This window comes from Eublepharis macularius, chromosome 2 (assembly GCF_028583425.1).
Source record: "Eublepharis macularius isolate TG4126 chromosome 2, MPM_Emac_v1.0, whole genome shotgun sequence".
Taxonomy (NCBI): domain Eukaryota; kingdom Metazoa; phylum Chordata; class Lepidosauria; order Squamata; family Eublepharidae; genus Eublepharis; species Eublepharis macularius.
The window spans coordinates 222,012,029-222,039,781 of NC_072791.1; the positions used below are offsets into that span (position 1 = coordinate 222,012,029).

Here is a 27,753-nt window from a genome sequence, read left to right on the forward strand (position 1 = left end):
ATTCGAATACTGGTTCTTGTGCGACAAGTCTCCTATTTCGGCTGTCTTCCAGAAGCTTGTATCTGGAAGAGATGTGAAAAAGGAACTGGAACAGATACCTGCCCTCTCCACCCCGAAATGAGGGTTACTCCACCACCTAACATACATTGAACCATCAGGCAGGTCTGCCCGCCAGGTTGTCCTACGATGCTACAAGCACCAAAGCCCAGTTCCTGTGCTAGATACTCCAAAGTGAGCTGTCCCCGAAACAAAGTTTGGAGGAGAAATGAGAAATGAACAGGCAGGAAGGCGGGTGCTGCATCTCAAAACGACCTTTGGATCACCCCAAATCACACACCCATGTACTCCAGAGACTGTCTCGTACAAAAAGGCATGGACTGGACCCGATTCAAACACATGTTCTGGCTCAAAGAGCTCCTATTTCGGCCACCTCCCAGAAGCTTGTATACTCCGCCACATATTATACACCCTCCAAGTGATTTTGCTTCTGCTGTCAAAGCCCAGTTCCCCAACTCAATTAACATTAATAAAAACCACCTACCCTCCATGGTGACTTTTAAAAATATGCTCAAACATCAGGTTACAAACTTTTAATCACCTAAAATTCATTATTAGTTAGGGATTTTTTAAATCACATGGAATATCAGAGTACCTAGGAGAAACCAAAGCTTCTGGGAGGCAGTCATATTTCTGCTGAGTTCCCAGCTCTCCATAACCTCTGTCCTCCCCAAGCAATACCCCCACACCTCAAGGAATTTCCTAAGTTGCACTTGGCAACCTTAAAGTGACCAAATGCCTCTGATGCTTTTCTTGTTAACAGCCAGGGCTTTTTTTCAGTGGGAACGCGGTGGAACGGAGTTCCGGCGCCTCTTAAAAATGGTCATATGGCCGGTGGCCCCGCCCCCTGATCTCCAGACAGAGGGGAGTTTAAACTTAACTCCCCTCTGTCTGGAAATCAGGGGGTGGGGGCACCGGCCATGTGACCATTTTTGCCAATGGCAATTTAAACTTTAAAAAATTCCCCCCTTGTTCCAGCTGACCCAAAGTGACATCATTGTGCGGTCTTGAGTTCCACCACTGAGCTCCGCCACCTCTTTTTTCAGAAAAAAAGCCCTGTTAGCAACTAAGCCAGGCCTTCAAGTCTTACCAGTCACAAAGACAAGAACATATCCTTCTTAAAATGTACGATAATGCAGCAAGAGCACAGTATATTAGCCATTTCTGCTGCTTCCCTGGGACTACGAAAATGGTGGGTGGTGATCAGGGCTTTTTTTCTGGGAAAAAGAGGTGGTGGAACTCAGTGGTGGAACTCAAGACCGCACAATGACGTCACTTTGGGTCAGCTGGAACAAGGGGGGAGTTTTTTAAAGTTTAAATTACTCTTGGCGAAATTGGTCACATGGCCGGTGGACCCACCCCCTGATCTCCAGACAGAGGGGAGTTTAGATTGCCCTCCATGCTGCTTGGCAGCATGGAGGGCAATCTAAACTCCCTCTGTCTGGAGATCAGGGGGCGGGGCCACTGGCCATGTGACCATTTTTAAGAGGTGCCAGAACTCCGTTCCACCATGTTCCAGCTGGAAAAAAGCCCTTGTGGTGATGAAGGTTGCCTTGCAAGCCACAATATGAGTCTATGTTCAGCTCAGATACAGGGTGTGCAGCCATAGAGTGTTGTGTCATATCTTACGGCCCTGAGGCTGAGGGAAATCTCTGCCATTTGTTAGAATACAGGCCCAAAGCAAGAATTAAATCACTTTGAACTTAGTTTTGCCATGTAATTATTTTGTGTCGTGCACAAATTGGATAATTGCACACACAAATGGCATTTTCACACCCCTCCTCCAACCTTCATTAGCAGTGCATAATTACCCCCCATTTTGAATGGCTAATTAAGTGAGTGTTGCGTATAGGCATGGTATGCTGTGACTTCCACACACCTAATTGTATGTACTAGATTCTGACTCATTTATGTACAATATGACATGCGGTAGGTACATGTACAAATGAGAGGGGAGCCCTGTAATTATTGGTGAAAGGCTGGGATTACATTTTAAAGCAGTTGTACTTTTTCAGCACTTAAATTTTTTTGCTAGCAAATTGTACTAGATCGTGGAGCGTTATAGATATTTAACTTGGAGAAAAGCTCATGTTTCTATAGAACCCGTTCCACTGATTTTGGTAGGCCTCGCATTTACCTGCCTGAGGCAAAGAATTACGAGACCCCAACCCCCAGTTTTCCACCCCTGAGGAATTGAGGAGCTGAAGGAAAAATGTCCTCCATATAGTGATATTCTAGGAATTTCCCCTAGTTTCTATGGTAAAGACCATGGACAGTAGGTGAGGAAGTCTAGAGCAACAACTGGAAGTAGTACCACATTCTTCCGAAATCCCACCCACTTCAGGCAATACCTCCCAAATCTCTCATTTGTCGTCTTAGGCTGAAAAATTCTTGAAAATTTAGGAATAGGACCTGGGGAGGACCTGGGGAGGATGGAGTATGGGGAGTATAGGAAGCTCAGGGGAGAACCTGACATTACTTCTGGGGGAACTCATCTCACTAATCTGGAGATCAGTTGTAATTCCAGGAGAACACCAGGCCCCACTTTGTGGTTCATAATCCTGTCAGGGAAAAAAATGTCTCTTCTGTTGAAGTGTCTGGAGACTGTGGTTTAACATTTCACAAGCAATTTAGATCATGTTCAAAATGGTAGCACAAGGTGACTATTGAGTATTAGCTAACCTGCGCAAATCACATGGTTTTACATGTTCCTGTGACATTAAAATAGTGGTATCTTTTCTGCTCTTTTCTTATGATTTGCTTTGATCATCCATGCTACTTTGAGAGTCCTTCTTCAATGTATGAAAGTGGAGTTTAGTGGTTTTCGTGTCTCTTTGGACAACTGGCCATGTGATTCAATGAAGATATATAAATAAAAGTGCAATGTTTGCCTGAAAGATGCCAACTCTCTCCTCTTGCGGCAGTGGGTATATATTCAGTAAAAAGAGGGTTTATTAAGGCAACATTTCTAATAGAAAATGTGTTTTCCAATCCTCATCTCATTCACCTTCAAAACAACCTTTTGAAGAAGGTCATTATTACTTGTATGTTATTAAAATATTTATATCACTCCTTTCTCCAGGGAGTCAAGGTGATTAACGAAGTGCCAACAGGCAAAGAATAAAATAAACCAGAAAAAAATAGTAGTGATAAGGACATAGTTTGCAAAAAGACCTACAATAATGTACCCTGTTCAACTCTCAAACAATGTCAGCAGAGCCACACGGCCAAGAAATTGAAGCAGGCATCCTCATCCTCGTCACAACAACAACAACAGCAACAACAACAACAACAACATTCGATTTATATACTTTCCTTCAGGACAACTTAATGGCCACTCAGTGTATGTTATTATTATCCTCATGACAATCACCCTTTGAGGTGAGTGAGACTGAGAGAGCTCTGAGAGAGCTGTGATTAGCCCAAGGTCATCCAGCTGACTTCAAGCGGAGGAGTGGGGAATCAAACCCAGCTCTCCTGATTAGAGTCCCTCACTCTTAACCGCTGCACTTCTAGTTTGGTTTCGTGTCATCGTGATCCTGTGTGGCTATCACAGAGTTCATCGTTTAACCAGTTTGCAAGATCTCCTACCACTCTATCCTAAATATTATCCTTTCGGTAAAAGTCAGTTGTCCAGAGAATACCACTTCTCCAGTCACAGCAGTTCTTATTTGAGGGGATGTGAAAAGTTGTCAAAAAGGGGGGATGTTAAAAGTTGTTTGTAAAAGGCAAGTTTCAATTCCATCTGGAGGGCCTCTCGGAAAGTAGCCATTCTCAGGGCCAAGCTACAAGTGACGAATGACACTTGAACAGCAAGTGTATTTCTCCCTGTTCACTTGCCCTCCACTCAATCCACTTGCCGTTCAAGTGTCATTCGTCATGTGTAGCTTGGCCCTCAGTTCCTAAGAGATGAAGTTCCAAAGTTATGGGGCGATAGAGCACGCTTTGCTTCACTGCTGTTTTTATCAGGAGGCTTGTGTGAAGATTCTATATCCTCTGCTTATGAGGTTTTCCACATGTCCTGCTTCGGAAGTCACCTTTAGCCTATGTAACACCACACTTTTCAGGTGTGTGTGTACCAGATTCCTTGCTGTAGTGCATAGAATCCACAAGGAACAACTACAGAAGGTATTGGCTATATGATATAACAACAATAACAACTTTCAATTTATATACCGCCCTTCAGGACAACTTATTGCCCACTCAGAGTGGTTTACAAAGTATGTCATTATTATCCCCACAACAAAACACCCTGTGAGGTGGGTGGGGATGAGAGAGCTAGAAGCTGTGAGTAACCCAAGGTCACCCAGCTGGCTTCAAGTGGAGGAGTGGGGAATCAAACCCGGCTCTCCAGATTAGAATCCTGCCGCTCTTAACCACTACACCAAACTGGCTCTCTCACTACACCAAACTGGAAACTGTGTTTCCCATATGACTTATGTTTTATTTGCTTCTCTTAAGCTTGGCTTTTCAATTTTAAATTGTATACTACTTTTATATTTATTATTGACACGTGGAGACATAAAAGAAGAGTTCCTCAAGGTCCATGTTTTACATGTTTATTCTGAGCCTCGTTTTAAATTTATGTTTTTATATGCATTTCTGAAAACTTATTTAGGTCGATATGTGCTGGTTACAAACTGTAATTAAGATGATGATGATGACGACGACGACGACGACGACGACGACGACGACGACGACGACAACGACGATGATGATGACGATGACGATGATGATGATAGGGGGCAATGGCTCGAAAGCTCCATGCACCTAGGTACCCACTGAACAAACCTCTTCTACAGCTCATTCTTAGAGGAAGGCCCTCTTCAAATTTTGTTCTTAGTGGACATTTGGTGGCTACTATGGTTTTAAGCAGATTTTCTCTTAGTCTTAATGTGTCTTATAGCATGTATGATCAATACCACCACCAATAAATTACTTTTTCTGGAGGTATATCTTTAAATACATTGATACCTTGACTGGTATGCTTACTGAGAATTTCATTCCAATAAAAAGTTACATCTAGAAACATATTCTCTCTTGAAATCAATGGCAATTAACAACAAAAACAACAATAACAACAACATTCAATTTATATACTGCCCTTCAGGACAACTTAACACCCACTCAGAGTGGTTTACAAAGTATGTCATTATTATCCCCACAACAAAAAACCCTGTGAGGTGGGTGGGGCTGAGAGAGCTCCAGAGAGCCATGACTAGCCCAAGGTCACCCAGCTGGCTTCAAGTGGAGGAGTGGGGAATCAAACCTGGCTCTCCAGATTAGAGTCCCACGCTCTCAACCACTACACCAAACTGGATCTCTGAGAATCTGAACATGTAAGAAAGAAAACAGTTATTAACAAAGAAAAAAATAAAATTCCATAGAGACTTTAGGAAATTCCTAGAGCATCACTATGGTCTAGTATTCTGAGGCAATCAAACTACTTGGGATTATGGCGGCCATCTTTATGGAGGCCATTTTCCAGCTATTTTTTTCTCCTGCTACCTCAATTTCTCAAGGATGATGGCAGCTGTTTGCCCACCACAGGAAGGTAAATGGCAAGCCTCGGTCTCTGGCACCCTGAGAAAGGCATGTATCCATCCATGCCTTGGTTTTAGGTACAATTCGTTTGTTCGTAGTACAGACAGTGAGTATGAAGGGTTTCTTGCTAAAAAAACCCAAACCACTAAAATAATAATGCTTGCTGGAAATTTTGAGTATGCCTAGGGGTGTTATTATTATTATTATTTATTATATTTATATCCTGCCCTCCCCACAGGTGGGCTCAGGGTGGGTTACAACAGAAAATAAAATATACAAGATTAAATTATAATCAATTAACACAGCTTTCTAATAAAACACCTGCTCACCATATAAAAACCATATAACATCTGACGGAGGTGAAGGTGCGGCTTAACCATGCATGGTCGCTCACATATGGGGGGTAGATGGTCTATACCCCCTACAGACATAGGGGGTATTGTTGGGCCATTTGTTGGGATGTTTGGGTGTCATGAGGAGTAGCTGAAAGGGGCAGAGTTCAGTGTTGCTGTTGGCTTTGTTTGGAGCCAATCAACCTAGTTGTGATTACGGCCTGTCAATCTTCATTTCTTACTGCTATCAGATCTAGCAGAAATCACCTTAAGGGTGCTTGCGCTGCAAAACACACACATAAACTGTCTATTGCTACACTTGTCGTCAGAATGAATAACACAAAACTAACTTGTATTTGTGCGCACTGCAAATAATCACAGCAGCACAAGGAAGTTCACAGCGACCTTGGGTCAGTCACGCACGCACAGCCTATCCTACTTCAAAAGGTTGTTGTGAGGGTAAAGCGGAGGCCAAGAGAATGATGTAAGCCCCCCATGGAGGAGAAAGGCAGAGTATAAATAAAGTAAAATGAAAATGAATAAAGTTTTAAAAAACTCTGGAATAACTCAGTATAAGACTTCACTGACCATCATTGGTACACTCAGGGCCAAGCTACACATGACGAATGACACTTGAACGGCAAGTGGATTGAGTGGAGGGCAAGTGAACAGGGAGAAATACACTTGCCGTTCACGTGTCATTCGTCATGTGTAGCTTGGCCCTCAGATGCATGAGCTTGGATTCAAAGTTATTTGTTTGTCTGTTTCTTTGCTTTATTTATACCCTGCCTGTCTTCCTCAGTCGGGACCCAAAGTAGTGTACATCATTCTCGACTCCATTTTATCCTTGTAACAACCCTGTGAGGTAGGTCAGGCCGAGAGTGAGTGACTTGCCCAAGGTCACCCAGCAAGCTTCCATGGCAGAGCGGGGATTTGAACGTGGGCCTCCCAGATTCTAGTCCAACACTCTAACCATTACTCCACATTGGCTTTGATGGCATGACGACAGTTCTTCTGATAGATCAGCATATCTGTTGGTGGAGGAAAAGAGGAGAATTTCTCCCAGTTACCCCCATGGCAGACCCCTATGATGTCCCCACGTTTTTCCTGGGAGTCCACTAACACATAGCAGCACAATGTGAGGGGAGGCTGCAGTGGGAGGAAGAGGCAGGGAAGTTGCCTTTCTCCAGCATGACTCTGCTCAAGACGCTTGGGATCTAACTATAGGGCCCTTTGACCCTCTAAAAGGTTTCAGATTGTGTGAACTATAAAGCCATGTGGCTGTTGCAACAGGGAGATGAACTGAGAGAGCTTAAGCAAAATATCCTGGCAGGATCCAACCCAAATATCTTTGGTAGACAGGATAAGATGGGCCCCTGGATGTATGTAAAGTGCTGTCAAGTCACAGCCAATTTATGGCATCCCCTGCTGGGGTTTTCAAGGCAAGAGATGGTTTTCCATTGCTTGACTCTGTGTAGCAACCCTGGACTTCCTTGGAAGCATCCCATCCTAGTCCTAACTCAGGCCAAACCTACTGTTATATTATTTCATTACTTTCTTTCTAGTAATAATAATAATAATAATAACTGTGCTTTTATACCGATCTTCTCGACAGATTACTCATAGAGAAGAACAAGTGAGGCCGTTTCCACACACGTTGAATAATGCACTTTCCATGCACTCTAGTTATCCTTTAGAAGTGGATTTTGTGTTTCACACACGAAAACCCAGTTCCAAATGATCACTAAAGAGCATTGAAAGTGCATTATCCAACGTGTGTGGAAGCAGCATCAGTGTTATTATTATCCCCACAATACAGCTGGGGCTGAGAGAGTGGCTTACCCAAGGCTGCCAGCTTAGCTCACGGTGGTAGTGAGAGTCAAATCAGCAGAAGGCTGATTCACAACCCAACCGCTTAATTGTATAATAATAACAACAAAAAGAACTACGCGTATATACCGCTCTTCTAGACAGATTAGTGCCCCACTCAGAGCAGTGAACAAGATCAGTGTTATTATTATCCCCACAATACAGCTGGGGAGCTGGGGCTGAGAGGAGTGGCTGAGCAAAGGCCACCTGCTGAGCTCAGGGCAGGAGTGGGATTTGGACCAGCACAGCCCAACCACTTAATTGATACTCAGATATATTTTTACTGGATTGTTGAATAGGGAGAGTTAACTCTTAGCAATGTGTACTAAAGAACATTTTTGATCAAGATTCTGTCTGTTTCATGCAGATGTATAGTAGTACTAAATAGTAATATAATAGTATAATATATACTATATAACTACTATAGTATTATACTATTTAGTAGTACTATAGTATAGTATAGTATAGTATAGTATAGTATAGTATAGTATAGTATAGTATAGTATAGTATAGTATAGTATAGTATAGTATAGTAGTACTACTATTTTACTACTTTACTATTTTGCAACTACAGACTAACTTGGCTAACTACTCTGGACCTATGCAGATGTATAGTTCAGTATAAATTATATTACGGTTAGATAGTGTTCCAATAGATTTCATTGTGTAATTATAATGTTTCGATGTAGTATTTAGTATTTGTTGGCAATGTGATAATTTGTGAATTAATTTTTAAAAATTTAAAATATCCTGTCTCTTTGAACTGAGAATGTTGTCTTGTAGAAATGTTGCCTCTGTTTGTAACAGAGGCAACATTTTGCATGAAGTCAATTTGATTTCTTCCTCACAATTAAAGAAATTGAGAGATTCCCTACCTACCAGAAGATGCTAGTAAAATATTTTCCTTGCTTCATCCAGGCATGCTATCTCTTATGAAGGAGGAGGGTTAAACTCTATTGCTTTTCTTCCCCCCATCTGCACTGCCTACACTCCGAGAGTACAAACAAAACATTTATATACAGAACTATATAAATGCTAAATCTGATTATTTGTCACGGTTTCCTCATATGAAATAAACAAATCATTTCCCCCTATTTTTTATAAAGTCAAATTATTTCTTTAATTAAATTTTTCACCAACTGACAAATAGGCATACATTTGCAAAACTGTTTGTTTCTTTTTTCCGCAATTTGCTTTGTGTAGGAATTAAACCTTTGAGCTGACAATAATTCCACAGACATTGCCGCTGTTTTTGTGCTCTGTAAGGAAATGAGCAGCTTGAGTGTATCCTGACAGCTTTGTTGTGTTTTCCTGTGTTCTTTGCAAAAACAAGAGCTCTGTGAAACACAAACTAAAAGCGAAATACTCATCAACAGTATTATGTTCCTTAGCACATAGAAGTAAGAGAACGCTATCAGCATGTGCATTCGGAATTAACTAATCAAATTCAGAATGAAATCTCCTGTATTTAGTAATATAATCTGTTTTGTTAAAAATAACAACAGTTGGTAATCTGTGAAAGTCTTTTAAAATAACCGGAACTCTGGTTCCTCACTATCAGCTGTTCACAGCTGTACAAGGCAAGGTCAGTGGGGAGGAAAGAGAGAGACTCCCCGAATTAAATTGACAAGAGTGTCTTCCAACCAGAAGAGTTAACAGATGTTCCTACTGAAGAGAATTGTTCTGAAAGGCATTTCTGCTTCCACTTTCTGAGACTTCATGAGGGTTTTCGGGGTCTATTTCAGCAGAAAAAGTTCTTGTTTGCCACCTAATCTGTTCTCTTTTCTGGTGTTCCATCTGCCTTCCCATGACAAATGTTTTGCTTGCACTCTCTGAATTCAGGTAATGAAGACCATGGGGGGAGGGAGGAAACTGGCAGAGGCTAACATCCATCCTGCCTGCAACAGGAAGTATGTATGGATGCACATATCATCAGATGAGTATGCAGAGGATCTTTCAACTTCAGCACCCGGTATTCCCAGGCGGTCTCCCATCTAAGTACTAACCAGGCCCAACCCTGCTTAGCTTCCGAGATCAGACAATATCAGGCGTGTTCAGGGTGGTTAACTTTGAACAGAGACTGAAATCATGGCTGTGATATTGTGCTTGGAAGCCATTTTCATCTGGATACTGTAAACCAGTTAGCAAGCAACCATTAATACTCTTTCTAGCATTCCTGCAGCCTCCAGCCTCCTGTAACCCAATGTCTTTCTGATTCTATGTGACATCAGAGAAGATCAGCCTATGGCTGCTCAAGTAAGCTACTATACCAATGGGGCAGTGCTGTGGAAATGAGACATTTACTGATTCAGTAACTGTACCCCAATAATCTAAAAGGAATATAAAATAATACATTATTGCTCTGACCTGAATGGCCCAGGCTACCCTGATCTTACCGCATTTGGGAAGCTAAACAGGGTCAGCTGTGGTGAGTATGTTACCAAATGAGGTCTCCTTGCGAGTTGGGGAAATTAATGTGCAAGGAGAGGTGGTGAGAGCAGGTAACTGATATTTTCACCTATGTATGCCAGGTCCCTCCCCTCAAAGTACTCTTGAAATGTCCAAGTGGGTGTTTGAAGAATTATTTTTATTAAAGGGATATCAAAAGCAATTGTACAAGAACATACACCACACAGCTTGGGTTTTCCTCTGGGAACTCAGGGGAGGGATGTAACAGGAGGCAGGAAATCTTGATTTTTGCAAGAGAGAGTGAGAATCCAAGTAGCAATTCTCCACCAGAGAGAAAAGCTGGGGGGGGGTCATCTCTCTCTCTTGCAAAAAGCCACCCTGGATTTCTGGCCTTCTGTTAAAACAAGAGTTATCCTGGGTTTTTTTTTTAACTAAAGGTATCAATGATGATCTGCGATGGCTGGATAGGCAAGGCTATCTGTTCCTGAATGGCTCAGGCTGAGAGAAGGAATAAAAGAAGAGTGGTAGGGTTTATTAAGGAGATTAATTCAGGAACTCCGGGAAGATCCTATTGTCTTAGGACCTTTGCACAACTCCAGAGAATAGGGGCTGAAAGCTTGTCTCGCCTGGCATCTCATATGCTTATAATTTTCCTTCTCCTGGCTGGGACCTGGCTTCTGTTTTTTTGCCTGAAAGAGAGGGGCTTTATAATATTGCCATATTCATAGGCCTTCTTAATATCGTGAAGGCAAGTCTGACGGCTAAAAAGTTCTTGGATGGGAACATATGAATAAGTGATTCCACTTCACCAATGGAGAAACGGCAGTGTCTGTCCTCGTGGGATCTTTCTATATTTCCCTTCAAAAGTCATTGATAACTTCACATCGGGCCAGGGTGAAATCTGGGGTTGCTACACAGAGGCAGCCGATGACAAATCAACACTTTTAGTCTCTTGCCTTGAAAACCTTATCAGGGAGGCCACAGTGTTGGCTGTATCTTGATGACATTTTACCCATACACACAAATCGAGTCCTTCATGAAATCCACCAGGTTGCTTGGCAAAGGCTGTTCTATATCTCATTAACGAGGTGTAACTTACCAATTACCCTTAAAAGTCTCTGTTGATGCTTTAGCTGACATTGCGTGGTGGCCCTCCTCCTCCTCTAGAATAAGCAACCAGGTACGAGTGAGCCCTCTGGAATTACATCTTCCCCTCATTAAAGTCGAGAGCCTCTTTGTGGAGACAAAAGCAGAACCGGTGATTGTTTAGAGACCCGCACTGAATGATTCACATTTCCTTCCACTCCAAGTAGATATGACTGTCCCTTTGCCATTAATATGCATTGGTTGCTCTCAGCTGTTCTCTGAGAGTACATCAGAGGCCCGCGTTCATTAACATGCTAATTGGGCAGTCCCTCCCGATGGAGTTTCTAAGACTAATAGTAAACAGAACTGGTGAGCTCCACTGCCTTCCATTCCTCAATGACTAAAGGCATTCAGTAGTGATAAACCAGGTATCTCCTACCCTTAACTAAACCATGGGAGCAGATTCTAGCTATTATTCTGAACCATGCACACAAATTACATGCCAGCCAAAGGAATGATTCAAGTATGTATTTATTTTTCAAATGTTCTATGGCAACTTTCTGTCTAGACTGGGGCTGATTCTGCACATGTTGGATAATGCACTTCCAATCCTTTTTATACATCATTTGGAACAGATTTTTTCGTGTGCGGAACAAAAAATCCACTTCAAACAATTGATAAAGTGCATTGAAAGTGCATTATCCAGCGTGTGCAGAATCAGCCTGGCTTTCAAGGCAGATTGTAAATATACGAACTCTACTCAACCGGTTTCTCGGACAACACTTGTGCATAAATCAGTGACCTGGTCACTTGCTTCTCACACTAACACTATTGTGCCGAAATTATGCCAAAATTGTGCCAAAATTATGCAACTCATCTGCTCTCTCCATCTGGTTCCTAGATGCTCTGGAACATTGTCGTGGTTTCCGCACTGCTGGCAACCATAATATATTAATCAGCCCAAACTTCTAGAGCTATTGCTGAGAACAGTCAAAATAAGGACCACAGTCTCATATCCACATCCCCACTGGTTAATATCTTTCACAGAGGCATTGCTGTATGTGCATGTACCTTTAGAAGTAGGGTGGGAAGTTATCAAAAGAAGAGAGGTTTTGATGGTAGCGTCCTGACTTTAGAATTGCTATTCATCTGGACCTTAAGCCAGAACTGTGTAGGTAAAGACAAACATTCTTGTTTCTCCAGCCTTTCGGTTGACCATTTGTCCTCTTTTTTCCTGTGCTATCTTAATGCTCTCTCAATACTGCAAAACCTTGTTTAACTTCCTTTGCTGTTCTCATTTCCTGGCTTTGTTCTTGCTGCAGTTGATTTGAGCTGCTGTTTATAGTAAGAAGCTGATTTATTCATTTAATTAGTTTGGCAGGTGTCTGCGTATGTTTGGGATGAACTGAACAGATCGGGTGATTGACTCGCCTCTGGCTGAATCTTTCGAACACAGTACATTTGACTGTCAAATACAGCCATTGCAAAATCTGCAGCAGGCAGTTTCAAATATCCAACCTGCCATGAAACTCACTGGGAGACATTGGACTAGTCAACTTCTCTACTACCTTCCGAGAATTGTAAGGATAAGCTGTGGAGTGGAGAACCATATACACTGTTGTTAGCTTCCTGGAGGGTGTGATAAAACAATTAATAATGTCAATCTTCATACAGAGATTTTACTGCTTTTGCATCACTGCACAAATCCCTTTACTTACCTTCACTTATTGATTTGAATTAGAGATGGGCACAAACCGAAATACGAACCAAAGTTAAGCATGAACCAGGCCAGTTCGTGGTTCATGAACCACCCTTCATCAGATCCCATTTCTGACGAACTGCCACAAACTTTTAGGCTGGTTCGTTTGGTTCATTTTTTGGTTCATCACTGCAGACAGCCTGGTGCCAATCAATCACTTTCCTAGGCAACAGGGGATGGATTTCCTGCAGACCTTCTGCTGATCCAGAAGTGAACTTCTGCTGGCCTGGAAGTGACCTTCTGCTGGCCTGGAAGTGACGGTTTTCTGACCTGAATGTGCTGTTTTCATGAACCAAACAAACTGGTTTGTGAACCAGGGGCAGGTTCGTGAATGTTCTTGGTTCGTGAAATTTGATGAACCACGAACCACATGGTTGTTTTTTTCCGGTTCATGCCCATCTCTAATTTGAATGATCACAACCTTTGGAGCCGCACATTCAAATGCAGTAAAGATCCGCCCCTCAGTATCCTGGGTCATTTAACAAATTCCACACCATTGTAGCATAGGGTCAGAAGAGGCTGATCACATGTGCTCTATGGTTGCATCGGGTTCCCAGAATAACCAACATGCAGATGTACCCTTCAGCTTTCCCGCACTAATATTATGTTATCCATTTTAATACTGCAAATCTGTTGCGAAGGTACAGCCTCAAAATCAAGAGGAAGGTAGCATTTACACTCCAAAATCCTTTTAGTCTTAAAGGATATGTTTGATGTCTGACATGTAGATATTTCAGACACATCCTCTGAGAAATCTTAACTCCTAATATTCATGCTATTTCCTGGCTCTTTTTCCATTGTGTAGAATGCAATTTCAACTTGACATGTAAAATTGATCTTAAACAGCCAAGCCTGACATTCATTGCCATCTCTCTCTCTCTCTCTCTCTCTCTCTCTCTCTCACACACACACACACACACACACACACACAAAGCAACCTGTGGCAGTCATTCAGTAGCAATGCAATTCTTGGAAATAATCTACTAGGGATGGAGAAATATTTCGTTCAGCATTATCACTAGGCATAGTCAACAGATATATTTGATTCTGAGAGCGCTGCAACCCAAATCCACTTGAGATGTCCTTCAAGCCATGAGAAGATGGATTCAAGGGGATATGAAATAGAAAACTAAGATGATGGGGTCTGACTTTGGTACTTGCTTAGCGTGATAGAGTAATTTGCTCAGTATATAGATCTTGCGGTATAAGAGGAAAGAATGGAGTGAGGGGGAAGCAGTAATATGTCACCTTATCTAAATAAAGTTCCTGTCATTCTTGAAATACTGTTTTAACTATGATAAATGTTCTGAGTTGAGAAAAAGAAATTTTGCCGAAATGAAAGCAGATTTTTTTAAACAGAAAGGGCTGAAGATGACCAAGAACAATGAAGCCAGTATCAAATTTTATTTGAGGCCACAGAGAGAGCCTTTTTACAGAAGATCCAAGTCCAGGAGAAGCAGAGTCCCATAAAAATAATAAGCTGAGATAGATGAATACAATTAAAATCTGCAGTACTTCACCCCTTGAAACGTTAATGTCTTGTTTTGTATTAAGAAGGCTGCAGTTTCAGTCCCTGGAGTCTCAAAATATCTCAGGTACCAGGTGATTGAAACCCCTTCTCTGCTTCAAACCTTCAAGGATGGCCGTCAAAGAGGACAATTCTACATTACCTGAAGAAAGGGAAGTACACATGTTCAGCCCAGGACGTCTCCTCCTGGCTCACATTTTCAATTTCCTCCCCTTTCACAAATTCCTCAGGCTTATGTTGTGAACGTGAAACAATGTTGTATGATATAAATGAATTGTTTCACATAGCATATAACAAATTATTCATAAAATAGACAAGATACTAAATTTTACATTAGACTCTGTGCTTCTGAGCAAGTGCAGTTGGAAGCAGAGACAGGTTTCGGTGTAGGGAAGAGCAGGCAATACACTCACAAAGAAATTTTGAAAAATGGTAGTGTGTGAGGAAAGGAAAGAGGGCAATGAGGTCAAGGAAAGAAGGGAAGTAGTGACAAGAATGAGGCATGATGGGTAAAGAGGAAGGGGGAATTATAGACAACAGGGACAAAAGAGGTTAAATGGAAAAGGAAGGAATGATGGAAGAACTGATGGGTAATTGGACTAGCTGCTGGTTTGAAGTCAACAAGGGAAGCTCGCTGACTCACCGGTGGGCTGTGTTGGCGCCGTTGTGCAGGATGCAGTGGAGGCATGGTCAGCCAAGAAGGGGAGAAGCGCTCATCCCTCCTCTGGGCAAGCTGCACGGTCAGTGCTATTCCCTTCCGGAGCCTTGGCAGAAGCAGCTTGTTCTTTTGTTTTCAGGTGCGGGCGATTCTGTTCTTTGGTCTGTTTTCAGGATGGCATCTGGATCCAAGAGCAGGGCGGCAGCCACTAGCTCCCAGCAAGGTCCGGTAGCCAGGAGTGTGGCAGGGCCCCCCCATAGACTGTGGAAAGAGCCCCATTGGGCACCCAGCTGTAGCCAGGCCACTGTTGCAGGGGAGCATGGCAGGTGCCCTGCCAGAGGGCCCCCCAAAGGGGCGACGGTTCAGGCAGCATTCCAAGGCCTACGGGAGTGCATGGAGGTCCTGTCAGCCTCACTGGGTGAGAGCGGTGGCCAGGCCCCCACTAGGGGAGGCCCCTCAGTGGAGCAAGCCTCCGGGTTGAAGCCCTAGGGGGCCCATTGGGCAAGCAGGCTTGCGGGCGCCTGGCCACTTTGTTGGCAAAGCCTAAACATGACCAGCCACATGCACCTAGGAGCCCTTCTCCTGAAGCTGGCAGGGCGGCCAAACAAGTGGAAGTGGAGGACCTGCCGAACCCTGCAGCGGTGTAGGACTGTGACTCAGAGCAGGAGGCAAGCTGAGGGCGGCCCCGGGCATCGGGGTGGAAGTCTCGCAGGACATGATGGAAGAGTCGGAGCCACAGTTCCTCATCATCCAGGGTATTGAGAGGTGAGTCATCGGTGAATGAGGATTGGGAGTGTGGGGCATGGGATTACTGGGAGACAGCAGCTTATGCACCTGGCCCGGCGGACTGGGCGTGATGCCGCCAGCACCATGGGAGAACAGACAGGGGAACACATGCCTCTTGCGAGCACCCCTGCCCAGCCAGGCATATGTGATCCCCTCTGCCAGTGGGTCCTGGGGAGACCCCGTTAGGGTACCACCTATTCACAAAAGTGTGGAAGCACATCTTGAACGGGTACTATGTGGATGTTTTCACCTGGCTGCATTAGTAGGAACCAGCAGGGGAGTCTGGATGCTCCAGGAAATGCAAGAGACAAGAGAAGGAGCACCCAGCCGGGCACACCTTTGCCAATTGGGTCTTGGGCTGCAGTGTTTACACAGGGGTGGTTCAGGTGGCCTACCCAGAGCAGGGATGGCATCTCACTGCCCCCCAGAGGGAGGCTGCACAGATCAAAGTGTCCTCAGAGCCCCCAAGTGGGCTGCAATTGTCTGTCATATACAGGGGCCTCCACAGTGCAGCCTTTCTTTGCAAACGAGTAATTGTTGTTCCAGTATTAGCTGCATGCAGAATTACAAAGGAAGATCCAGACATGGGTGGACATTGCCCTTCGGAAATCATTTACCTCCCAGTTTTTTTCCATGCACACAGGAAATTCTGGTGTACTATTGTGACGAATCCTTCACCCTCTGTTAACTGATATCCGTGAAGGCTTACCTCCAGTTTTTTCCCCAGTTTGAACCAGTTACTTCTCATACTGAGGCATATTGATAAAGCACCGCACAACAAGAATGTTCATGTAACCCTAGGTACAATTACACCAATTGATTTTATATAGTCTTTTCTCTGTGGAAGGAAATTAAAGCTGTCAGAAGGTGAACGTGCCCAGTGTACAACACCGAGAAATCAAAAGCAGAACAAGGGAAATGTTCCCATGCTTCAGAGCCATTCTGCAAACAAGCCCATTTCATTGGAACTTCAACACCAGAGGAGACATTCGGAGGCTTTTGGAAGCAGCTTTAAACTGCTTACACAGCCAAGACAAAGTCCAATTGTTAACCGGCGCAGGATGCCTTGGCAAGATTTCAGGCTGTGTTTAACTTTCTGTACCATTCTTTATAATGCACCCAGGTTTACTACAGGCTTACAAAACAAAATAGAAGTGGGCTCCGTTTGGGAGTTCAGAGGGGGGGAAAGATCGGTGTGATCTCTTTCATTGTTTGCACCGTGTTTTCGTCAGTAAATATGCAGCCTGCCAAGTGTGGGAAGCGACTGACAGAGAAGACCTGCCTAATTGAGTCCACCTCTGCTTGGCATTGCAGCAGGGAAGAAGTGCTGTGCTTTTGAAACAAGACAACGGGCCCTATTGTAGACAGTGTATAACAGTGCTGAAATGCACTCTTCTGGTACACTACAAAAGCGGCCTTATTTTACTGCCAAGCTACAAATAAAGTCCATTTTAATGTACAGACCTGGATCTCTCAGGCCTCCTGCTTCCAATAACATGTCCCCTTCCCTTCCACTACTGCCATTTTATGGGCAAAGTATGCTTTGAGAACAAATGCTTCCTTCCCCCTTCCCTCCACCATTCCACCAAGGTCCCAAATAGTGTTGGAATGCTTCGTATACAAAGAAGAAGAGAAGAAGATCCTGCGGAGGGCAGCAATCACTAGTTAGATAGGACTGTAGGGGCTACTTTCTTTCTAATAATGGATTTTCTCCTTGTCTGTCTGCAGAATGCTACTCTTAGGATAATATACAAGTGTCCAGTAGCACCTTTAAGACTAACCAACTTTATTGCAGCATAAGCTTTCGAGAATCACAGGGCCAAGCTACAAGTGACAAATGACACTTGAACGGCAAGTGTATTTCTCCTTGTTCACTTGCCCTCCACTCAATCCACTTGCTGTTCAAGTGTCATTCGTCACTTGTAGCTTGGCCCACAGTTCTCTTCGTCAGATGCATCCGACGAAGAGAACTGTGGTTCTCGAAAGCTTATGCTGCAGTAAAGTTGGTTAGTCTTAAAGGTGCTACCGGTCTCTTTTCTATTTTGCTACTACAGACTAACACGGCTAACTCCTCTGACTCTTAGGATAAGCTCCTTTTTCTTCTCAGAAACTAGCAAGACAGCCAGTTTATTTCCCTCTCTTTCCTATCCAGATTGTTCATTCTATTAATAAAGCTTTTAATCAGTTCAGGGTCTTGACTGCTGCATAGTCACTCTGGTAACAAATAGGACCCCCCCCCCACAAACACACACATCTGATGCTTATCTCCTGCAAATTGCCCCTACTCAATTGGTTTTCCAGTTCCACGTTTACAGCTGGACAAAAGGTTTGTCCCACAGTGGAAAGCAGGCTTCTCTTGGGGCGGGAGATAAATAATTTGCTTGCTTATTTCAAAATATGGGATATAGAATTGCATTAAAAGTTCCAAAAGCAGAGCAAAGCTTACAGAACACTATTTTCCTACCTTCCACTACAACTCAATTATTCTCGCCCCCCCATTTGTTCCTGGGGGCCAAGGGACAGCTATAAACAGAATGGAGGAGTGAGGATCTACAGTGAGAGAGAGAGAGAGTGTGGCAGAAATCCTCTCCCCTTCCACCAACAAGGGTGTCATTTCACCAGCTGGACAGCACCAAACCTGTGTGCTAAGGTCATTAGAAAGCGGTTATATTGGTTTCTGTGATTAAAATAAGCAGTGATCAAACAGGAATGGCTGGAATTGTGTTATGTTACTTCCATTATCTGGCTCACTTTTCTGCACTGTTAGATGAAAGCATCCCTTAAATCATAGCATACGAAAAAGTCAATATTACATTTCTCTGCTCCGGATATCGCCTGTCTTCGGGAAGTGTTGATCAGATGCTTCAAGCATTCCATACTGGCACCTAGGAGGGGACGCTGCAGCAAAAACTTTTCAGCAGTTGAAATTCTACGCAAAATAATCGTTCGCCAAAGAGCGGCAGGACTCTAATCTGGAGAGGCGGGTTTGATTCCCCACTCCTCCGCTTGGAGCCAGTTGGGTATGTTTCTAGGGCTGTCACTTTTTCCACAGAATATGATTATTGAAGTGCTGAGAAGGTAATTCTAATATCATTATTCAAGTGCACTCAGAGATGCAGGTAATATCACTGTTAAAAAGGGAACACACGGGGAAGATGATAGGAATCTATCCCAGGCTCCTGAATAAACAATCTTAGAGCTGTTATACTTACCTGGCTGGCCACTTTTAGAATTCTGAGGGTTTCTTTTCTACATACAGGGGAAACTGGAAGGACTTGAACACATTATTATGGAGAAAGATCTCTTGTCTGTTATCACAGATTATCTCTCTAGTGGCTAATCTTCCCAGTTCCTTCCCCCTCCAAACTCTTATGGATAATTAGCCACCAGAGAGATAACTGGAATTAACAAACCATCATGCTGGCCACCGGCCCTTCTTGCTAAGTATGACTTCAAACCTCTCCAAATTGCTTTGCCTACAGATTGCCTTGACAGGTCTCCATGGGCAGAACCAGGCTGCCTTTCCTGTGGCATGTATAACACGTAATTCTACGTGCAATATTCAGACACCGGCTGGGTTTCCTGGGATAATTCCAAATGCCGATACATCGATAAACATGACTTGATCCAATCCAGCAAGAGAGAGAGATGCACCCAGAAGATGATTTCCAATGGCGTGTCTTTTCTTAGATGGGGAATCAGTCGTGTGAATGTGAGGTTTGACATGCTTGCCCAACATTAGGACAAATATCCATGCACCTCCAACCAGCCGACTTTGGCTTTATTAACTTTTCATTTGGACCAGAATCCTGAGGTTGTAAACATTTCGTCTTCCAAAGTCAATGACAGTCTTTGTTTTTGTAAGATTTGTATCATTAGCAAAATAAAGTTGCATTGATTGTCGAGAACTCTGCTATATGAGGAAAATCTTGCCAACCATTTTCCTATCTCAGTTTCTATTACCCAATGGATTTATCAACTGGCTTTCACGATTGTTGAAGATATTTGGCAGAAAGTCATCCTTGGCCGTTTCCACACTACTCACCTTCATCCAGAGCGGGGCACAACGTCACGAAAAAACATGGAAGATAGCATCTTCTCGTGCGAGTTTTGCAGGACATTGCGCAAAACTCATGCGAGAAGACGCTATCTTCCGTGTTTTTTCGCGACGTTGCACCCCGTTCTGGATGAAAGTGAGTAGTGTGGAAACGGCCCCTTATTCTTTCTTTACGGAGGAAATCAAAGGATTTTGTCTTCATTGTAGTGTGGTGGCTCTGCACCCTTAGATGGCACGTGGTGACTCAGGAATACTTCTGGGTATGAAGTTTTGAGCCATAATGCCAGTACCAGGCTAGACACACTTAACACTCTTGGTATTGGCTTTTGACTTTATGGTACAGCTACACCGAAACTAACTGACAAAATTCCTTTCCTGAATGCAACTTACACAGAAAAAAATAATGCAATAATGACCAGATTGTCATGACCAGATTGTCATTTCCCCCATACTGATGGGGAAAATTCATCTCCTTTGTTCTTTCTCATCATGTTCAAACCATCTCAAAAAGGTTGTGTGTTCCGAATGCCACCAAAAGCAGGGAAAGCCACCGGCTCTGCTTTAACAGGGCCGGAGTTTGCAGGCCATGGGTGAGGGGAGGGCAGCTTGGCCCCTTGCCTCCCAACCAGCGGCTCCAATGCAACTCCCTGGGATGCATGGGGAACCGCAGGATTCAAAACACCCAGCCAGCCAATTGGATCGGCCAGCTGGGAGAAGGGGGGCAGGGACTTCATACCCTATCTGAGAGAAGACATTTTCTCTCAGGTCTGTCCCCCCCCCCTTCTATTTAAAGGGAGCCAGCCAGGAGCATGGGGCAGTTGGGTTCCAAGCAGCGATCCCTTCCACCCACCGCTTCATTTAAAGTTCATGTACAGGCTTGTCCTTGTTATTCTAAGGTTATTTCAATTTTGGCCAAAAAAAAATCTGGATTTGAATTACAATGTCACATTATCTTCTCCACTTTGGGTGATAATGAGTAGAGATGGACACGATCCCAAAAAAATTAACGATCCAGCTGATCGTGGATCGGTGCCGGCGACGATCCCGAATTAACGACCCGCACCGAGCATCTCCCGTTCCTGAGCCGTGGATCGTGGAGGCCAAAGCATGGGTCCCATTCACCAACACAGGAGGTCTGTGTTTGGCTGTCAGAGCTGCCTATCAGGGTTTGCAGGGAAGAGATTGGAGTGCCCATGGCTACAGAACACCCCCTTCCCCCTCCCTCCCCTGGGAGCCTTCTCCCAACTGGTGACTGCTTTGCTGCTATGTGGTTGGAAGGAAGCCCTGCTGATCAAGGAAAGCTGGGCTTCCATTCGGGTTTCCAGGGCAACAGAAGGAGGGCAAACACTGCTCAGGCATTCCCCTGGCTCCGTTGCCAGGGGAATAGATTGCTGGCGCCTGAGTGTCTGGATCCCCGATCCGAGCCCAAACGCCCCGATCCAGACCTCTCCTGACCGCTGGATCATTGGCCGTGGATGATCACAATCCACCGGGTCACGATCGTGCGATCGCCATTATCGTGGGGGGTTTTTTTTGTTCGTAATGCGGATCGTGCCCATCTCTAATAATGAGTTCTGATGGGTGGGAACAGTTTAGACGTTGGTCAGCTTTACTGTAATGTGACTTCATCATAATCTCTATGTGGTGGTTGTGGCATTGGGCACAAATCCCCTTGGGGGGAAACAAGGCCTGTGTGCGCAGTTTCCCCTCCCCCCAAAAGGGGGTCCCCATAAGGGATCTCGGAACACGCGTAGGCAGGGGCAAGCCCAGATCAGGGGCTGCAAGAGCATACCTGCTCCCAGGTTGTGGGAGAACCACTTAGAGGCTGCCACCCATTGTGGTTCCTGCTAGCTCTCATCCCGCATTTTCCTTTTCAGCAGGCGGGCTGAAGGGTGAGGGGTCATTGGCTGGCAGGCAGGTCAACTGATACAGGCATCCGTGCCCTACATTGTGCCAACACTCCTATTGCTGTTACCAAGAAAAGTTGTGGCCTTTTTTCTCCACGCAATGTGTCCTGCATATTTCTTAACCTGCCCAAACACCGTAAGCCTTTAAGCTAGCCCCATAAATTCACTGGTAGCAGCAGAAAGGACACAGAAGTAAAGACATAGGAGGAACCTACTTGCAGTCGATTTCTTTCTATTCTTTAATGTGCTAGACTAACAAAAAGGGATTTCTGGTGGGGTAATTTTTTTCCCTAGCAGCCTGAATAGGCCAGACTAGCCTGATCTTGTTAAGAGCTTGGAAGCTAAACTGACCATCAAAGAAGACCTGGGTTTCTATGCAAAGACAATGACAAAACACCTGTGTCCCTCTCTGGCCTTGAGTTAATTACATTGACAGCACTTAATTATTATTTTTTCTCTATGTGCTCTAGCATTTGCTAATGTCAACTTTATCTCTGATCAGTCTTTGGTCATCCAGAGACTCCTTCTGCATTAAAAAGTTGTAGAGGTGGGGAGACAACACAAGGACTTCATATCACATATGCAATGGGACTTTGTGCATTCCAGACGCACAAATGGCTCTTTTCTGTTTGTGACCACAACATGAAGTCTCCCTTCATGCTTTACCCCTCTCCCCAAACACGTGTCATTTTCACATCTGCAATCTGTCCCATGCAGCTGGTATTGAATACGTTATAAAAACCACATTACTTTTGTGACTAGCTACACATACGTTTCAAAGTGGATCCAATAGCAGCATGGGGCAGGTTGATGACACAAAAACAGTGCATTCCTAAGCAGACCTCAATGGACTTAGATTATTTTAGATCTTCTTAGGACTAGAGATGGGCACAAACCAGATACGAAGCAAAAAAACCCACGAACCATCTTGGTTCATGGTTCGTGAAGCAGTGATAAATGGAAGCTTATTTCCATGAACTTCCACGAACTGGTCTACTGGTTCGTTTGGTTTGTTTTAAACAGCAATGCCCCTTTCCCTGCTGCTGCAAAGTGGCAGGGAAAGGGGCATTTAAACCCATGGATCAGCTGCTAATTGGGGAGATCCCCGACAAACAGCTGATCATTTAAATAGTGGGGTTTGGCTGCCCAGCCAGGATTTTAATCAGCCAAGCCCTGCTGTTTAAATGGTCATTTCCCCAGTTAAAGAGGATGCGAGGCTTGGCTGGCTGGCCAGGAGTTCCCAGCCAGCCAGCCAGCCAAGCCCCGCTGTTTAAATGGCCATTCCCCTGCTGCTGGGAGCAGCCATTTAAACAGCCCCAACAAGTGCTGATCCAGGGGTTTAAATGCCCCTTTCCCTCCTGCTGCTAAGCAGCCAGAAAAGGGCATTTAAACCCCACAAACCATGAACCATGAACGGGTTCGTGAACTTGCCCCAGTTCGTGGGAGTTTGTGGTTCCTGGTTTGTGAAAACACCACAAACCATGAACCGCACAGTACAGATTTTTCGTGGTTCATACCCGTGTCTACTTAGGACTGTATTGTGAATTAATGGCTAGCCCAAGTTCATCCTTTGAGTTTCGCGTCAAGTGGGGGTTTGAACCTGGGTCTCTCCAGCTGTTGTCCGACACTGTAACTACTATACCAAGCTGCCTTTTTATCATTTTGCTGCAAGTTCGAAAACAAAACCTGATGTCACGGCTATTTTAATCTTCATACTAGAACTTCTCAAATGCTATCTTGAGAAGAAAATTCAGTCATCTGAAAAGGAACAGTTCCAGGGGATTTTTTAAAAATAACGAAATGTCATGGACAAAAGCAATTATGCTTTGAATAAAAATTAAAGGAGTGTATTGGCCATTGTTTTAGATTCTTAGTGCATTGTTTATTGGAAACTTGAGACACCAGCATGCCCCCAAATATGTGCGGGTAATTATCTAAAATTCCAGAAGGCATTACCTGTACATAACAAGGTCAAGAATTTCTTCCTCGGCTGTGGAACAGTTAATTTATAGCAACACAATTTTTCAGTATCCATTGAATATCTAACATATGGTGTAGATATTTATTCTATCAAACCCACAATGAAAGAAGGAGGAGGGAGAGGAGATGGACATAAATAAGTACGTTGCAATGGAAAAATGTTTGTCTTCAACATACCATTCCTTACCTCCTTTTTTCCCCCCAGTGCACCAGGCTGAAAAATAGAAAAAGCAATAGCTTGAGAGGTACATTTTCAATCATCTTGAAATGCCCTTTTACCCTAGTAATTTACTTCCAGACAGCACACGCATTTTAAATGAATACTTTGCTAACATAAAAAAGGGAAAGTGGTTAAAAAGTGAAATGAACACATCGTGTTCCAAAGATAAATGAGGGGGGGAAATAGAGGTCATTTAAATTATATGTAACAGATCTATAACTCATGATGATGATAACTCTGACAATGAAATAATGACAGGGAAGCTGGGCAAGTGACAGGTGGAGAACTCCCAGGTCTGCCAAGTCACATCACTGATATAGGAAATGTTTTCCACGAAGGGCATTCTTTCAAGGCAGTGGTTCCGACGCAATCTCTGAACCACAGCCCTAACACCAAAGTGTTCTGAAGCCACAAGCCCTGAACAGGTAAGCATTCCTAAGAAGGTCTACTCAGAAGTTAGTCTCATCTCATTCAATGGGCCTTTCTCTCAGAAAACCTCATTATATCTCAGAGCTGCATCGCTGTAGGACATCCAGATGAACTTGTGGATTGCATTTTATCACCTTAATCCCGACAAGATGTTACTGTGTAGTTTTACAAGAATGTGGCCATTTCCACATGGCTTACCTGAAGCCGGGCCATGGCGCAACGTTGCGGATCATGCCGAGGAAAATGCGAAATATCGCGTTTTCTCGTGCGAGTTTTGTGCGACGTCGCGCAAAACTCTCGCGAGAAAACGCGATATTTCGCATTTTCCTCGGCATGATCCGCAACGTTGCGCCATGGCCCGGCTTCAGGTAAGCCGTGTGGAAATGGCCTGTGTGTCCCTCAAAGACAGCTGAGAGCTGCTCCACCCACATCTTGGACAAACAATTTAAAACATTGGCTGGTTTTATATGGCTGATTTTTGGAATAACTGAAATAAATTGAACTAATATTGCAGCAAAGAAATTGTCGGACACCTGATAAGGTACTGTTCCTGTTTTACACCCAAAATTTCATTAGCATCCTGATATGCGAGGATCAAAGGATAGTGTGAATGTGAATCTATCAGACACATGCTGATGGTGATGGTAAGCAAACAAAAACGACAGGAGGAGTTCCTTGTAATTTCTAAGAAATTATAGTAATGACCCCAACTAGCAATTTCTGTGTATATTTCCGCTCGGGAATTTTGGAATGCACATTTCTAGTGCTGTCATCACTAATTGTGTACTGTTAAGATATTAACATGCAATATTCTGCTTGAGATGGGTAGCCGTGTTAGTCTGTCTGTAGCAGTGGAAAAGAGCAAGAGTCCAGTAGCACCTATAAGACTAACAAAATTAGTGGTAGGGTATGAGCTTTCATGAGCCACAGCTCACTTCTTCAGATGCCAATGAACTGAGCTGTTAGTCTTATAGGTCTGTTAGTCTCATAGGTGCCACTGGGCTAATATTCTGTTTGGACACACTTTTATTTTGGTAGACCTATAGCTTTCATTCATAGGGTGAATGACATCACTCATTCTCTCTGGAGTGTTTCATTCATAGGGTCACCATAGGTCGGAGGTGACTTGATGGCACATAACACAAACATAGCTCATGCAATAAGTATCCTAGTATTCAGTGTAAATGTGGATGACAGCTGTGAAGGCTGGGTTGGGGCCATAGCATTGGGTGGCCATGAGCTAACTTCCCCTCATGAAACTACTTCCCAAACAGTAATCTCTCTAACAACTGTTGTTACCTCTGATAAGGAAAAGTCAGGCAGCCATATTGTGCCTATCCTCCATCTCCAAGCAAAGTTAATAGCAGTTCAGGGGCACAATTTAGAATCATAGAATCATAGAGTTGGAAGGGGCCATACAGACCATCTAGTCTGACTCCGTGCCCAATGCAGGAATAACCTTAAACATCCCTGACAAGTATTCATCCAGCCGCTCCTTGAAGACTACCAATGAGGGGGAACCCACCACATCCCTAGGAAACTGATTCCACAGCTGGATTACTCTTAATGGGAAGAAGTTTTTCTAATGTCCAGCTGGTACCTTTCCTCCTTTGCTGACATACAGCGCCACTCCACTCTCTTGACAACACTTCTTGTTCTTCTTGAATAATTCATACCCATCCACTACTGTATCCCACTCGTGGGAATCATCCCATCAAGTCTCTGTAATGCTTGCTAAGTCATATCTTTCTGTCTGCATTAATACATCAAGCTCCTCCTCCTTATTGCCCTAGATTTTGGCAAAATGGTACAAAGCAGATGCATTGTTGCTGTGGATTTTCCGGACTGTATAGGGTATTGAAAATCTGTACCTATCTTGAAATCATTACACTTATGAATTACTCAAAAACCATTACACATATTGTCGAAGGCTTTCACGGCTGGAGAACGATGGTTGTTGTGGATTTTCCGGGCTGTATAGCCGTGGTCTTGGCATTGTAGTTCCTGACTTTTCGCCAGCAGCTGTGACAGGCATCTTCAGAGGTGTAGCACCAAAAGACAGAATTCTCTCAGTGCCTGAAGATGCCAGTCACAGCTGCTGGCGAAACGTCAGGAACTACAATGCCAAGACCATGGCTATACAGCCCGGAAAATCCACAACAACCATTATTCTCCAGCCGTGAAAGCCTTCAACAATATATGTGTAATGGTTTTCGAGTAATTCATAAGTGTAATGATTTCAAGATAGGTACAGATTTGTACCATTTTGCCAAAATCTAGGGCAATAAGGAGGAGGAGCCTTCAACAATATATAAAGCAGATGCAGGCTTAATTTTTTTTTTTGAAATCCCAAAGGACAACTTTTTCTCTTTCAGCTAAGTAGCCATGTTGGTCTGCAGTAAAATGGCAGGATTTGAGTCCAGTGGCATCTTAGAGACCAACAAGCTTTTGAGAGTCACAGTGAAGCGTGTTGCTCTCTGAGGTGCCACCGGACTCAAATCCTGCTGTTTTTTCATTCCGTTGCATCCTCCTGTTGTCATGTTTCTTGCTTTTAAAATATATTAGACGGTGCAATCCTTGAAATGTTATAAACTCATTTCAGAGTCACCTTATCCTGTTACTGAAGAGGCTATTCTCCACTGTTTTTTGTTCAGCATACACCAGTCTTTGGATGTGTTCCAGGAATGTTTTGTAACGGGTCAGGCAAGCTGTAAACATGAAGAGCCCAATCTTTCTTGACCTGTATGCAAGGTACATTCTTTTAAAAAGTCTGCTGGGGTCAACTAGGAATGGAAAAGCTTTCATTGTATCATCTTGTAAACGCCAGACCAGAATGCAACTGAATCGTTTAACAAAAAATCAATATACCGCTCAGAATGTGCATTAGATTTCAAGCATACAAGTTGAAGAAATCTCCATTGATTGACTGTATCAGTTCATTAACGCATCACTTAATACTGAAAAATGCATATTAATTCAACAATACTTGCAGAACTCTGACTGGAATCATGATCCCCAAAAAAGGTCCTTGAGGGACTAAATTGCTTTGGTGAGACATGCAGTAGGGATAAGAAAAATTGCTCTCACTTTCATAAAAACACGTGCGAAGTATCCTTCTGCTTGTGGGAAAGG

The 27,753-nt window shown here is 43.7% G+C and overlaps 1 pseudogene; it reads right to left on the reverse strand.

Moving 5' to 3' along the window:
- Positions 1-9,761: 9,761 nt before the first annotated feature.
- LOC129325334 (5S ribosomal RNA) lies at positions 9,762-9,877 on the reverse strand (annotated as a pseudogene).
- Positions 9,878-27,753: the final 17,876 nt, after the last annotated feature.